Raw genomic sequence first — 14725 nt, forward strand, 5'->3', positions numbered from 1 at the left:
TATTTATTTTTACTTTTAGTTATAAATAAAAAATTGATATAATTATAATAAATTTACTAATATGTTTATTGAGGAGTTATATTACGAGCCACGTGCATACCACGTAATGCGAAACTAGTTTAAATAAATTTCCATTTGAGCCGGATAGATCTCTTACGAAATAAAGTTGTTTCCTATTATTTTCAACTGTGCATCTTTGGCTAAAGCCTAAAAGCTACCCAGCCTTGACCACCTGACCTCAAACGCTCTTCTCTTATGGAAAGTCACCCATTTTGATTGACCAATATTCCCGGGCATCAACCAACCCAACATGCCTACTCATTGCTTCGTTATTATTAATTCACTTCTAATTTTTTTATTTTAAATAATTTGAATAAAATAAAATAATTCAAGTTATTTATTACAAACGGAATTAAAACATGAAAAATAGCAGATAATTGAAAACATAGCAAAATGAAACAATTAGGTAATAAAAAATATATTAAAAGAGATCAAGATACTACTATTGACAATTAGAGAAACAGTTGATCATTTTGTCCACTTTTCGACCCATAAAATAATATTTACTATTTTTAATATATTTTAAATGCAGTGGTGAATGTAATTGAGAGAGGATTTCACCTTTTTTAAAAGAAAAGAATTATCGATATATTGTAAGTAATCCATTAATAAAATACATCTACTTTTAATGAAATGTATTTAGACAAACTTTTATAATTTTTTAATCATAATAAGATAATAAAATTTGTTATCCAAAAGATTCACCTATTATATACAACTTAATATATTCTAAATTTATTTAAAAACATCTCTTGAAATCTTAAATTGTTTGCATGTGTCAAATTAAAATTGTAAATTTTCCGTTGAAAAAACTGTACATTATACATGAACATTGAACAATAATGCGCATTACACAATTTTTAAATTTAAAAATAAAAATTAGCGAGTCTAAACCAAAGTTTTAAACAATTAAAGTATATATATCAAAGCAAATTACTACGAGGCTTCCACATTTTTTTATAATTCACACTTTAGTCTTTTTTATTTAAAAATCAAACAATATAGTCCCTCATTTTGTTTACGTCAATGATTTAGTCCTTCCATTCATTTTTTGTGATAGTCAACCGAATCAACAAACCTATATGGTCACCCACTTTTATTTTTTTCAACAGTTATGTCCTTCATTTTTATTTCTATCAATGATTCGTCTCTCATGTATGAAAACTAATTTATTCCTGAATTCTTTAATTTCGTTGACTAACACAAAAGATGGATGGAGGGACCAAAACTGTTGATGGAAATAAAAATGAGGAAACATATTGTTTGATTTCAAACAAAAAGGATTAAAGTGTGAATTATGATAAATGTAAAGGGGTTATAGTAATTGATGGATACCGAATCCTACTGAAAGTATAATGGAGCCGAGTTGCAGGAGATCCACTCTCAGGCGACACCGGACTCCCCCTGAAGACCGAAAGATATGAAGGAGATGCCGAATCTCTAAGATTCGGTAACACACTAATAAAGACCGAATCCCACATGATCCGCCGAGAGCGCGTCAGGTCCGGGATTCGGGTAAACGACTAAGTATGGAAATATTGTCCTATTAGGACACAAACACTACATATGGAAGGATAAGCTCTACTTTAGGAAGATAAGACTATTTAGGAAGACGTTCCTAAATAGGATTCTTATCAGATTAAGGTAGATCCCGACAAATCAGGAGAATCTCTACGATACTGCCGAATCCCTACAAAGTAGGATTCACCTGCCTAATACAACTCTACTAGGTATATTCGACTACTATAAAAGGAGCACGAGGTATGCCTAGAATCACAATTACATTCATATACTCAAAACGCTGCTCAAAGCTCTAAACTGACTTTAGCATCGGAGAGTTAATCGGACAACCACCGTCCGATTAGCTTCTACCCTGTTTTGCAGGTCTTACTCACCGGTTCAGAAGGCAGACTCCATCAATTGGCGCCGTCTGTGGGAAAAGCTTAACTAAACTTCAAAAGAAGGAGCTTTTCTGAACTCAAATACAAATCTCATTGAAGAAGATGACTTCTGAAAGAGTAAACCTGAAAGACAAACAACCAATGGACCCAAAAAGCACTCCGGAGATAATCAACGTGACGGAAGACGGGCTTCACAACTCCGGGGAAAAAAGCAACACCGGAGGGCCCTCTTTCTCAACACCCCAGTACCAAACTAATCCGATAAGAGGAAGCATCCCAATTGCTTTCAATCTAGGCACTGAAGAACGAGCACCAAATGCAGCAGCACAAGATTCACACAACGAAATGCTGAAGAAGATACTGGAATCTGTACAGGCAAATCTTGACAGATTGGCTAGCGAAGCCAAAAGAACAAACGACAGGCACGAAGAAACTATGAAAATCCTAAGGGAAAACTTCAGCCCTACAGCTCCCAGAAGAAGAGAAAGAACAGAAAATGCAAACCCAGGCCGACGAGAGGCAAGGGCAGAAAACAATAAAAGCAAGGAACCCCGAACCAGAGGGAACGGAGAAAGAAACGAAGCAAGAAACCAGCGAGAAAATAGAACCAGCAACGAGGAAAGTCCGAACGGAGACAAATCTAACGAGGAATCACCGGAGACACCCAGAAATGAGCACAACCAGGAGGACGCCCGGAGCGGTCTGAATTCAAAGAGAGACGAACGAAGGGAGAAGGAAAAAGAAGACGCCCCGCCAAGGAGTAAGCGACAGGAAAGAGATGCAGGGAAAGAGCAAACTAAGAAAAAACACCAAGAAGGAGAGGGCGAATCGTCAGAGACACCCCAAAAAAGCAAAGCCACATATGTGGTGGAAGAAGATTTAGAAGAGAAGATCGCCAAAGCGCTCAAAAAACTAAAATCTGAAGAATTGGATATAGACGACCTCAGGTTGAAAGGATCACCCCTCTCGCCCGAGATCATGGAGGAAACTATCCCGCACAGCATGAAGTTGCCGATCCTGCCAATTTTCAATGGGGAAGGAGACCCCCGAGACCATACCTCTAGGTTCACAGCGACCATGGGGCTACTCAGCGTATCGGACGCCATCCTCTGCAGGGTTTTCCCTACCACACTCACGGGCACAGCCCAGAGATGGTATAACAAATTAAAACCGGGCTCGATCAAAAGCTTCGCTTCGCTTTCAACAGAGTTCCTTAACAGATATCTCACAAACATCCCAGCTAAAACCACTACCAGTATCCTGAGAGCCTGCATCCAAGAAGAAGGAGAAACCCTGCGGAGCTACATCGAACGATTCAACAAGCAAGCTATGAAGATAGACAACCTGAACGTCGACATGGCGACAGAAGCATTGCGAGAAGGGACGCGATTCGGAAAGCTGGTGGACAAGTTGCTAGTCAATAAACCCACAACTTTCTCGAACCTAATGGGCATAGCCCAGAAATACTTCGAGTTAGACGAAGGGCGAAGGGCGATTCGCGGAAAGGAAGCAAAAGGAAAAGAATCGAAAGAGAGATCCAGAGAAAAAACCAAGTCCAAACCTGATGACAGGAGAGGAAGACCCGAAGAAAGCAGACGATTCGCCCCCCAGACAAGATATGAATCGAGATACGATCCCAGAGATGACGAGAATAACTTCACTCCGCTAAACACCAGCCGAACCAATGTCCTCATGTGGATCAAAGAAAACGTCAAAAACGTGGTATGGCCACCAAAGATGAAAGCAGAGATAAGAGACACTAGAAAGTACTGCAAATTTCACGACGATTACGGACATGAAACGGATACCTGCAGGGACTTGAAGGTCGAGATCGAAAGAATGATCGACACAGGCGAGCTGAGGAAATTTGTGGCCCGAAAAGAGAAGAGCAATGACAAGGGAGAAAAAAGAAATAGAGAAGACAAGCCGAAAGAAAAGGAAGACGAGCGCCCATCCAAAATTCTGGGAACCATACACATGATTAACGGTGGAGGGCATAGCAGCTCCACGATCAGGAGGAAGCAAAGGAAGGAAGTAATGAACATACGAGAAACTCACATGCCGCCAGTGATCTTCGATGTAGAAGATTATGAACACGTCAAAGCACCCCACAACGATGCTTTGGTAGTGACTACCATCATTGAAAATTGGAACATGGAGCGGATCCTAATCGACGAAGGAAGCGCGGTAAACCTGATGACAAACGCAGCATACAAAATGCTGGGAGGAACAGCGTCAAGGCTACGCCGAGTCCCAATCGCTATCAGGACTCGGCGGCCCCTCCATCACTCCACTGGGAGCAGTCACCTTGGAAGTAATAATCGGCCCAGAAAGAGGAATAAATAAGAAAATCATGTCACTATTCAACATAGTGGACATGGAACTGACATACAATGCCATCCTAGGAAGGCCTTTCCTCCATGATTCGACAGCAGTAACCAGCATAAGAGCGTTGGCAATGAAAGTACCAACCGAAAAGGGAGTAGTGACGCTGAGAGGAGACCAAGGAATAGCCAAGAAGTGCTATGACGAGTCAGTGGTGGATCTCCAAGAAAACAAGACCGAAAAGAAGGAAGAATAGGAATGAAAAACGACCCATCATCGGTAACGACTTTCCGTCTTACCAGATGGCGTCAAATCTATCTTTAATGTTTTGTATGCCATCTTTTTATCAATAAAAATTCAATTTCGCTACCATCTGATTAGCCAGACGAACCAATAAAGAAATAAAAATCAAGAACAGCCACGAATGATTAAATCAAAGACGAAAGAAGAAAAAATAAATTAAAGATCAAATTCAAGAAAAGCTAAAAGCCAAGAAAATGAGTTTAAATTAACTCAAGGCAAAATCGCCGAACTAGGCAAATCGCCACGAAAGGCTAAGAGCCAAGAAAATGAGTTTAAATTAACTCAAAGCAAAATCGCCGAACCAGGCAAATCGCCACAAAAGGCTAAAAATGAGTTTAGATTAACTCAGAAAAGGCAAATCGCCAAAAAAGAGTTTAGATTAACTCGAAACAAAAACAAAAATAAAAAGAGTTTAGATTAACTCTACAAAAAGCAACGCCAAGAACAGGGTTTAGAATAACCCTCGAGGCAAGACAAGTACATAAAAATAAGGCGAAAGCACATTTCGAAGAAACACGAAGAAAATATAGTCATAAATTGCGAATTACAAAAAGCAAAATTAGTACATCAGCAAATACAATCAAAAGATAAACTACTAGACACGGTCTTTAGACATCTTGACAAGAAGATCACGAGCGATGGCTTGGGGATCCAACCCGTTAACCCCAGAAAGATCAATATCAGGATTTTGCTCTAGAAGCTTCCTCCCAATCGCAAGACGATACTCGCTTATCAAAGCAGAGTAAAAAGCTTTCGTATCTAGCAGACGGATATGAAGACTCTCAACCTCCGATCTTAGACTGTCCCTCTCCCCACCAACGAGGGAATTGATTCGAATGAGCTCCTCAATCTCTTGAGTCAAGTCATCAGTTTTCTTCTCGATCACTTTAACTTGGCGATCATTAATCGCATCCTGCGCCTTAAGCTGCGCCATAAGGGAATCATGCTCTTCCAAAGAAGTCTTCAATTTGGCCCTTTCAGACTCGGAAGTCGCCAAAAGAGAGGACAGACGCTCAACCTCCTCCTCGGCACACTGTCGGCGGTCGTTCAATACCAGAACAGATTGAAGAGCCTACAAGCACCAAAAATAAACAAATAAGGAAACAATTGAATACAAAAAACATATAATATTCAAGAAAGAAAGCACTTACAGAGAAACCATGAAAACAAGCCAGATCGGAAAGCTCCTGACCCGGCCTACCACAAAACCACGTAACATCATCAGGAATCGCCAAAGTCCGGATATATTCCGCTAGCACTCTAGGATTCAGCAAACTGGCAGGATCCTGACCTTCGACCCACTGCACCAAATCTGGAGCAGAAGAAGAGTCTCCAGGAAAATTCTCCCTCGATGGAGAACCATCGCCAACTCGACGCCTCTTCCTAGACGGAGAATCCGGGTCTCGACCCTGAGGAATCTCTCCCGAATCAGCAACAACCAACCCCTCTGAAGTCACACCCCCAACTCCCCCAGAAACGGCAAATGATGCTAGAGGGGGAAGTGGCGACGGAACCGCCTCGTCACCTACTGGATCAGCCGAGTCATCATCATCATCATCATTTACAACAATAACCTCAGGCAACGCTATCTCGGCGGGAGCTAGGGGGATATCAACAGGAGCCCCATCCACGACAATGTCGCCAGAAACAATGTTGGCGATAGGAACGTCAGGACCACCCATCGGAACGTCCAAATCTACTTGAAATCCGGAAAGGAAATCGTCAGAAGAAGAAGACATCCTACAAAAGAAACATTAAAAAGAACTTAAGCAAATTAATATACCTTGAACAAAAGAGTAGCAAAGATCCGCCAAGCCTCGAGGAGGATCCTCCAAAGGAAACCATCGACTCCGAAGATGACTATTGACCAAGACATCTAGAATGGGACGCGATACAATACTACAGGAAGATATGTCAAAAGCAAGTTTTGACTCGGATAAACTTAAAGGAGACGGACAGCTCCGAACTTGATGAGAAGAAAAACCATCCGAAAAATGAAGAAAAGCAAATTTATGGTAAACAATAAAGAAACGCCTTCGCCAGCGACTGGTTAGGCAAGGAAGATAAATACGAGATCGCCCTTCCCTGCCAAGGGCGAAAACGAAGCAACCATCACACTTCCTAAAGTCTACAAAATGATATAACACTTTGAGAGAAGGGGCACAGCCCCGGAGCCTACATGCCTCCGAAAAGGCGAGCACTACTTTAATCGTACCAGGGTAAAGTTGCCCCAGAGCAACCTTTAAATCCCTACACACTTCTACTAAAAATGAATCTAAAGGAAACCTAAGACCAGCAGAAAATTGCTCTTCGAAGAGAACCGCCCTACAAGAAGATCCTGGAGAATCGGACGCAGCCATATCGGCACCGGGTAATATTACCCTATAATCAAAAGGAAAGCTATACTTAAAATAGATATCTAAGACTTCATCCCTACGAAGCTTTGATCGGGTAAAAGCCATAGCAGCGCATGCATCTTCCACTCGACTAAGAGGCATCCTAGAACAGGAAATCACAAACATAAACACAGAATAAGGATCAAACAAAAAATATATTGAAGAACACGTTGAAGAACACATCGAAGAACACCAAGTACAGAAAAGGAATTTCCAGAATATAAATCATGGAGAATACATACAAAGAAGAAAGCCATATTAACATCCAAACGACGAAAGAAAACATACCTGAAAAATCTGGAGGAAGCAAGTCACGAAGAATCAAATAATCAAACAAAGAGCGAAAAGGAAATAGCTGCAAGAAATAAGAGTAAATTCGAAAAGTAAGTAAGAGGGAAGAGAAGAAATGCAAAGAGATTAAATACAAAAGGTTTTTGAATCATTAACCGTTGAATCATCAAATGCCGACACGTGGCAACACAGAATCTTACTGAAGAAGAAACGTCACCCACAAATATATGAAACGACTCGCCCGGAATACAAAACGACTCGCCCGTATAAAAGAACTCAGCTCCAAAAGAGCTAAAATCCACTAAGGCATAAATGCCAAACTACTTCAGCTCACTTGTGGGGGGGCTAATGATGGATACCGAATCCTACTGAAAGTATAATGGAGCCGAGTTGCAGGAGATCCACTCTCAGGCGACACCGGACTCCCCCTGAAGACCGAAAGATATGAAGGAGATGCCGAATCTCTAAGATTCGGTAACACACTAATAAAGACCGAATCCCACATGATCCGCCGAGAGCGCGTCAGGTCCGGGATTCGGGTAAACGACTAAGTATGGAAATATTGTCCTATTAGGACACAAACACTACATATGGAAGGATAAGCTCTACTTTAGGAAGATAAGACTATTTAGGAAGACGTTCCTAAATAGGATTCTTATCAAATTAAGGTAGATCCCGACAAATCAGGAGAATCTCTACGATACTGCCGAATCCCTACAAAGTAGGATTCACCTGCCTAATACAACTCTACTAGGTATATTCGACTACTATAAAAGGAGCACGAGGTATGCCTAGAATCACAATTACATTCATATACTCAAAACGCTGCTCAAAGCTCTAAACTGACTTTAGCATCGGAGAGTTAATCGGACAACCACCGTCCGATTAGCTTCTACCCTGTTTTGCAGGTCTTACTCACCGGTTCAGAAGGCAGACTCCATCAGTAATTTAAAAAATTTATTACTAAAACAATTATAGAAGAATAATTTAGGTTTTTTAGTAAATATATATGGATCCCACTATACAAAGTTTATGGATCTGTCATTGTTTAAATGAACTATTTTTATAATAAATAAATATTTAAAAAACGTTTGATGATTGTAGTTTTTTTGTTGAGGAAAATGATTGGAGATAATTTTATACATAATTGAATAATTTATCTCGAATGAATTTAAACACATGCCAATTATAATTTGTATGTGCAATCCTACAAAGGAAATTACATATTTGGCAATATATAAGTTCTTTGGCGGATGTTTTGGAGGATAAAGAAAGAGAGTTCTAAAAAGGAAACCTAATGCCTTATTTTTAATCTAACTTACATGAAGTTGAAAAAAGTTATTGCTTGAGTTAGACCACCAACAAGTTAGTTTTTTTTTACATTAGTAGTTGTACCTACGGTTGTTTGTTGTAGAAATTAAATGGATTTTTTTGTTCTTTTTCAGGAAGTTTCATTTGGTTATTCCAAAGGAAGAAGGTGATTTTAAGAATATTAATATATAAGTTAAAACGAAATTAATATATATATATATATATATTATGTATCTATATACATGTATCTATGTATATGTATGTATATGTATGTATTCTATCAATCATATTATCCAAGAAAGAAGATGGACATATAATCTATATAGAATTTATATTATGGCAACGCAAAATAACTTTTCTTTGTCGTAACTTTTTACAAATTTAACTAAAATACGTAGATTATTTTATAAATTTATTACTATGTTGATTTTAATAACTTAATGATTATTCAAAGAATATTATGAATTAGATATTCAACATTTTATTAATTTAAAAAATTTTATATTTGAAAAACAAAAGAGAACATTTTCTACTAAATTTTTAATTAGTCAAAGATACCTCCATATATATATATATATATATATATATATATGAAACTAAAGGGAATCTGAAACGAAATTGAAAAGAACTTTTTAAACGAAATTAGAAAAGTCAAACATATTAAATAAGTAACTAAAGACGCAATTTTAGAATATTTAATAGAAAAACGATAAATTATATGGGCGAATCTAAATTACATAGATCATGGACCCATTTTCTATCAAATAGGCTCATAAAACGCGCAATTCGCACACTTAAAAGTTAACCCTTGTCACAAAATACTATTAATCTAGATTTTTTCTTCTGTTTCCAGATAAAATCTAAATTCGAATATCGATAAATATTTGAAAGTAATTCCAACATTACAAGATAATATTCTATCATAAAATCAAATGGGTGAAAGTTCACTCTCAAGGATGAACAACTTAGAAAACATACATCACATCTAATAACACCCATTTCGCCATTAGGGTTTGGAAGATGAAGATGGTCATTATCAATGCATATAAAATGAGAGACTATACGTTAAATCGATTAGGTATATGCTTAATGAAAGACTATACAACGACCCCTAATGTCTCCAAAATACAATTGTCATGCACATGGACTCAATTTTAGCCATGCAAAATTTTCAATTGCACCATTTGCCTAGCTAACAATTAAACATCACCATTATTTCAAATACTTTGTTCAAACATTTGCTTATTCATGACACAATACTAACATTAGTTTTGGATTAGATCTAATTTTATGCAAAAGAAAATTTGATATTTGGGTTGGATAATGACCATAGACCAAGCATGTGTTACACCATGTGGATGGTGGAACCATAGGGTACCACTTATCACATCATTTTTCTTTTAGCTTACTATTGAAAATTACCTATTGTTCTATTGTCTTCAAAATACATGTTCATGAATCTTTATATCTACTTCAATTGATTTTCCATTTTTTCTCTTTGTTGGGAATTAAAGTTTCATTGATCCACAAAAATGTTTGTAAGAGTTAGCTACGTGGTCAAATTGTGAGGAAAGACTAATTATGTAAAAGAATATTTAAGAAATATATTAGGCATGATTGTTCAAGAAAACTCAACTTCTTTTTACCTTTTATAAAGGCTTAACTTTTTTTTACAAAAAACATTCCACTTTTTTGACATTTTTTTAATCAATAGCCAAATTTTTAAAATCGTTAATTTTAACCAATTTTCAATTTTAATTGTAGTCATTTATTTAAATTGAAGTAAAAAAAATTCATACCCTTCATCTTTGGAATTATTATTGGTAATTGGAACAGTATGAGGGCACATTTGAACTTTTTTCTTTTAATTTGGACAAAAAGCTAAATGGGCAAAAATTGACCATTTTTAAAGTTTGAGAACTGAAACTGTAAAAAAAAGTTAGATATTTTTTGATGATTAAACTTTTATAAATCTATCCAAAACTCTAAAACTTATAAATCTATTTTAATTTGACAATTTGTTTATAAATCTATCCGATTTTTGCAATCAATTTATTGTGCCAATCTTTCACCTTGTTACAATATCCATTTACATTTTATGTTTATTTTGAGTTTCAAACTTTTTTTTTTGTTTCAACCGCTGAAAGGTAAAAAATTAAAATTAAATTTTGCTATTGTTTTTGATTTTTTTAAGATTAGGAGTTAGACCTTGCAATTTTATAATACTAACGTTGCTAATTAAAGAGTTAGTATATAAAAATCAACTAAAATTTGAAGTTTAAAAGGTGAAAGATTAATATAATAAAATTAATTGAATAAATTTATTGCGAAATTGTTAAATTATGCTAGCTTTGCAAATTTTCAAAACTTTGAATAAATTTAGAAAAATTAAAAATTAATTATTTTTAAACCATTGAGCCAATATATTAAAAGGTAATGGGGCCTAAAGTAATTTTATTATTTTTTAGTTCAATTTTATAATTAAGTCTTAGATATCATATGTATGAATAAACATAAAAACAAGTAAAAATATCTAAAATGTCAAAATTAAAATTGTAAGAGAGGTAAAAGTTTACACCTGTATCTACCATTGGAAGTTATCTTAATTTAAGTTAATTATTGATTAGAAGAGGCTCAAATTCAAACTAAAACAATTGGGATTAGTCAAATTATTTCGCTAATGGCACAAAAGGTACATTTTGTGTGTTTGTTCTTGAAAATTTTCCTTACAACAAATTAATATACATTTTTCACATAAAAAGTATATTATTATATTATGTACTATAGTATTAATGTTAAATATGCTCCACGATAAAGATTCTGCATCTATTGCCATGACAAATATAACTGGCTAATTAATTATGCAGCAACCTCTAGCGGCTGTTGACCCATGCACTGCTCAATGTAATATAAATTCATATATTAAAAAGGTTATAAAAGAAGAAATTTGAAGGTCCAAAATACATATTCAATTATAGATCCGTACATATATAAGTGCATCTGTATTTCCAGACAAATAATTGAAAACCCAGCTATGCAACTACTAATATATAAAGGCAAATTCTTGACGAATTTGGATGCCTAAAAAATATATGAATTCAACCAATTAATATAAAAATTTACATATTTTTTAAACTTTTTTATATTTAATACACCCAGTCCAAAATAAAAATAAAATCATATATAAATATATTTATTCTCTATTTTCCAATTTAACAAATAGTTTAAAATAAGTATAATTATAATTTTTTTTTATAAAAATAGCACAATAACTCTTCCATAATTAAAAAACTCTTATATTTTTAAATTACTTGTTTTTAATGAGTTCTATCGTAATCTATATAGTATTATTTATTCACTAGTAGTAATTAAGTGTTTATTCTGTAACCAATGAATTATACCTCAAATGATATAAGAGCGGAACGACAAATTGTTAAATCGTGGATTCACTCCCAGTCACATAAAAAGAAAAGTGTTTATATTGTAATTTAGAATATAGAATTTTAAAATAGTGTCTATCTGAACTTCATCTAAAAAAAAAAACTTATAGAAATTAATTTATCTATCCATATTCTTTGCAATTTTTAAGGTGATTTGAGGTGTTGATTACGCCTAGTTGAGGATAGATTCTCACATTTTCAGGTTCCACATCTAATCCCTGTCCAAATGTCTAACAGATTAAGTCTATATTATCAGTATATGCTATTTAATTCAATATTATTAGCTATAACAATACAATATTTGATGTATTGATATATATTTTTTTGGAATTTTATTTTGATCATACATTTTGAAAACAAAGTGTTTTAGTGTAAAATTATGAATAAAAAATATCACTATGATATTCAACATTATTATCTTCTACTTCGCTAATTTTAAAAAAATAATTAAATTTAATAGTCTGTTAAATGTGATAGGCCATATCTACGGATGATGCGGCGGACAAATTCTACCTAACGATTTTTCTATCATATTAGTAGAAGGCTTAATTTCTTAAAAAACCCCCACCTTACATTTTATTTTCGTTTATACCCTGACCTTGTAAAAACACCATTTGTACCCAATTTTGAGTTTTTATGTTTCATCTCTACCCAAAAGCACTAAATTGTACTCTTTTTATTTGAAAAAAAAGTTTAAAACAATCCTTCATTTTTAACTTATATACTAATTAGATATTAATGTTATTAATAGTACAAAAATACCATTTTCTTCAAAAAATTAAAAATAATAATAATTTTTTTTATTTTTTTAAAAAATATTTCCGAATTTTTTTAAATTTTTTTGAATTTTTTTTAAAAATATTTCCGACAAAAAAATTAAAAATAATAATATATTTTTTTAATTTTTTATTATTTTATAAAATTAATTAATTATTTGGATGTATTTGATTATTTTTTAAGTTTAAGGATTTATTTGTATTTTTTAAAATAGATAAAAGTATGTTTTAAACTCTTTTCCAAATGAAAAAAGTACAATTTAATGCTTTTGGGTAGCAATGAAACATAAAAACTCAAAATTGGGTACAAATGGTGTTTTTACAAGGCCATGGTATAAACGAAGAAAAAATGCAAGGTGGGGGTTTTTTAAGGAATTAAGCCTTAGTAGAACTTTAAGTCCATGTGCTTAACAGAAAATTCTCCTGAACTTATCATTAACTTATCTATGATTTTATTAGGCAAACAATTAACCATCCCCATGTCCCAAGACAGATGCACCCAACTGATGAAATTGTTTGTTTTTTATCTCTTTCAAACTTTTATATCCATAGCATCACTAAATTTGTATTTTTAACCAAATTATAAAAATAAAACTTCCTTTAAAATCTTAATATTGATTGTTAATAATAATAATAATAAACCCAAGTCCAATCTACAGATGATTTGTAAGAAGTTAAATACTGCTTAATCCAAAATGATCATTTTAAAATATTTTGATGTCTAATGTATTTATTTATTTATTATGATTCTATTTAGGGAAGGTAATGCCGCAAATCATGGAAAGAGAGTACCGATGGAGCGTGAAGGACTTGCTTGAACTCACCTCGACGGTTTTGCCACAATGCTATTAAGTATTAAGAGCATAGAAAATCCGAGTTTGGAAAAAACGGGATGAGGAGTTCGTTTTCTGGACTTATGTTCCAATTAACAATTGTGAAGATCTCTTGATGAGGTATTAAGGAGTGAATAATATTACTATGTGGTGGTCTATTGGGGATTTGTGACAATGAAATCAAATTGAAAAATTGAATCAATAAATTTAGTTCGATTTCATATTAGTAAGATAATTATTTTACAGTTAGGTTTGATTTTAAACACAAACTTTTAATTAAATTTTGTATAAACCAAATTAAAATAATCGAATTAAACTGAAAGATCAATTGAACTATCCGATTCAATTCAGTTTGCGTTTCTTTTAATTTAATTTCAAAAATAAATTTGTTTCTAATTTAATTTCAGATTGCACATCCTAAAATTAAATAATTTCAGATTGCACATCCTAATATCCGATTATAACAGATTGCACATCCTAATATATGCCAGCCAGTCATGTAAGAAAATAATGAAGACAGCTCAAAATCATGAGATACAAATGGAGGAATGAATTAAGAAGCACCAACTTTTTTTTAGCCTATGACAAAAAATAAAAAATACTAAAAAACTTTATTATTTAATTTTTATAATTAAATTATTCTATTTTATTCCCCTCCAATTCATTTGCTTGCGGAGTGATTACCGGCTCTCTCTGTTGCGACACGTCATCAAAGCCGCTTAATAAATTAATTTTAAAATAGGTGAAAACGAAGCCACGTGGGTAGGTGGAACAGTCTATAACGGAAGAATCTTCTGCAACAGACGGATAAGGAAACAATGCATTATCCATTTTAATTTGGTAAACTTACACAAATGGTGTGTCAACTTTTTTGAATCTTCCTTTTTAATGTCTTAACTTTTATTTATTTTATATTACTATTTTTTTAAAAATATATCAAACAAATACTTCTAATACTTTTTCAATCACTGGCATACAAATAAATATAACTCTTATTTTATCTAAATTGATATGTTATATTAGATAAAAAAAATGACGATAATGTGCGCAAATAGACATTTATATATAAAAAAAATAAAATGCCAAATT

This window comes from Mercurialis annua, linkage group LG2 (genome assembly GCF_937616625.2).
Source record: "Mercurialis annua linkage group LG2, ddMerAnnu1.2, whole genome shotgun sequence".
NCBI lineage: Eukaryota > Viridiplantae > Streptophyta > Magnoliopsida > Malpighiales > Euphorbiaceae > Mercurialis > Mercurialis annua.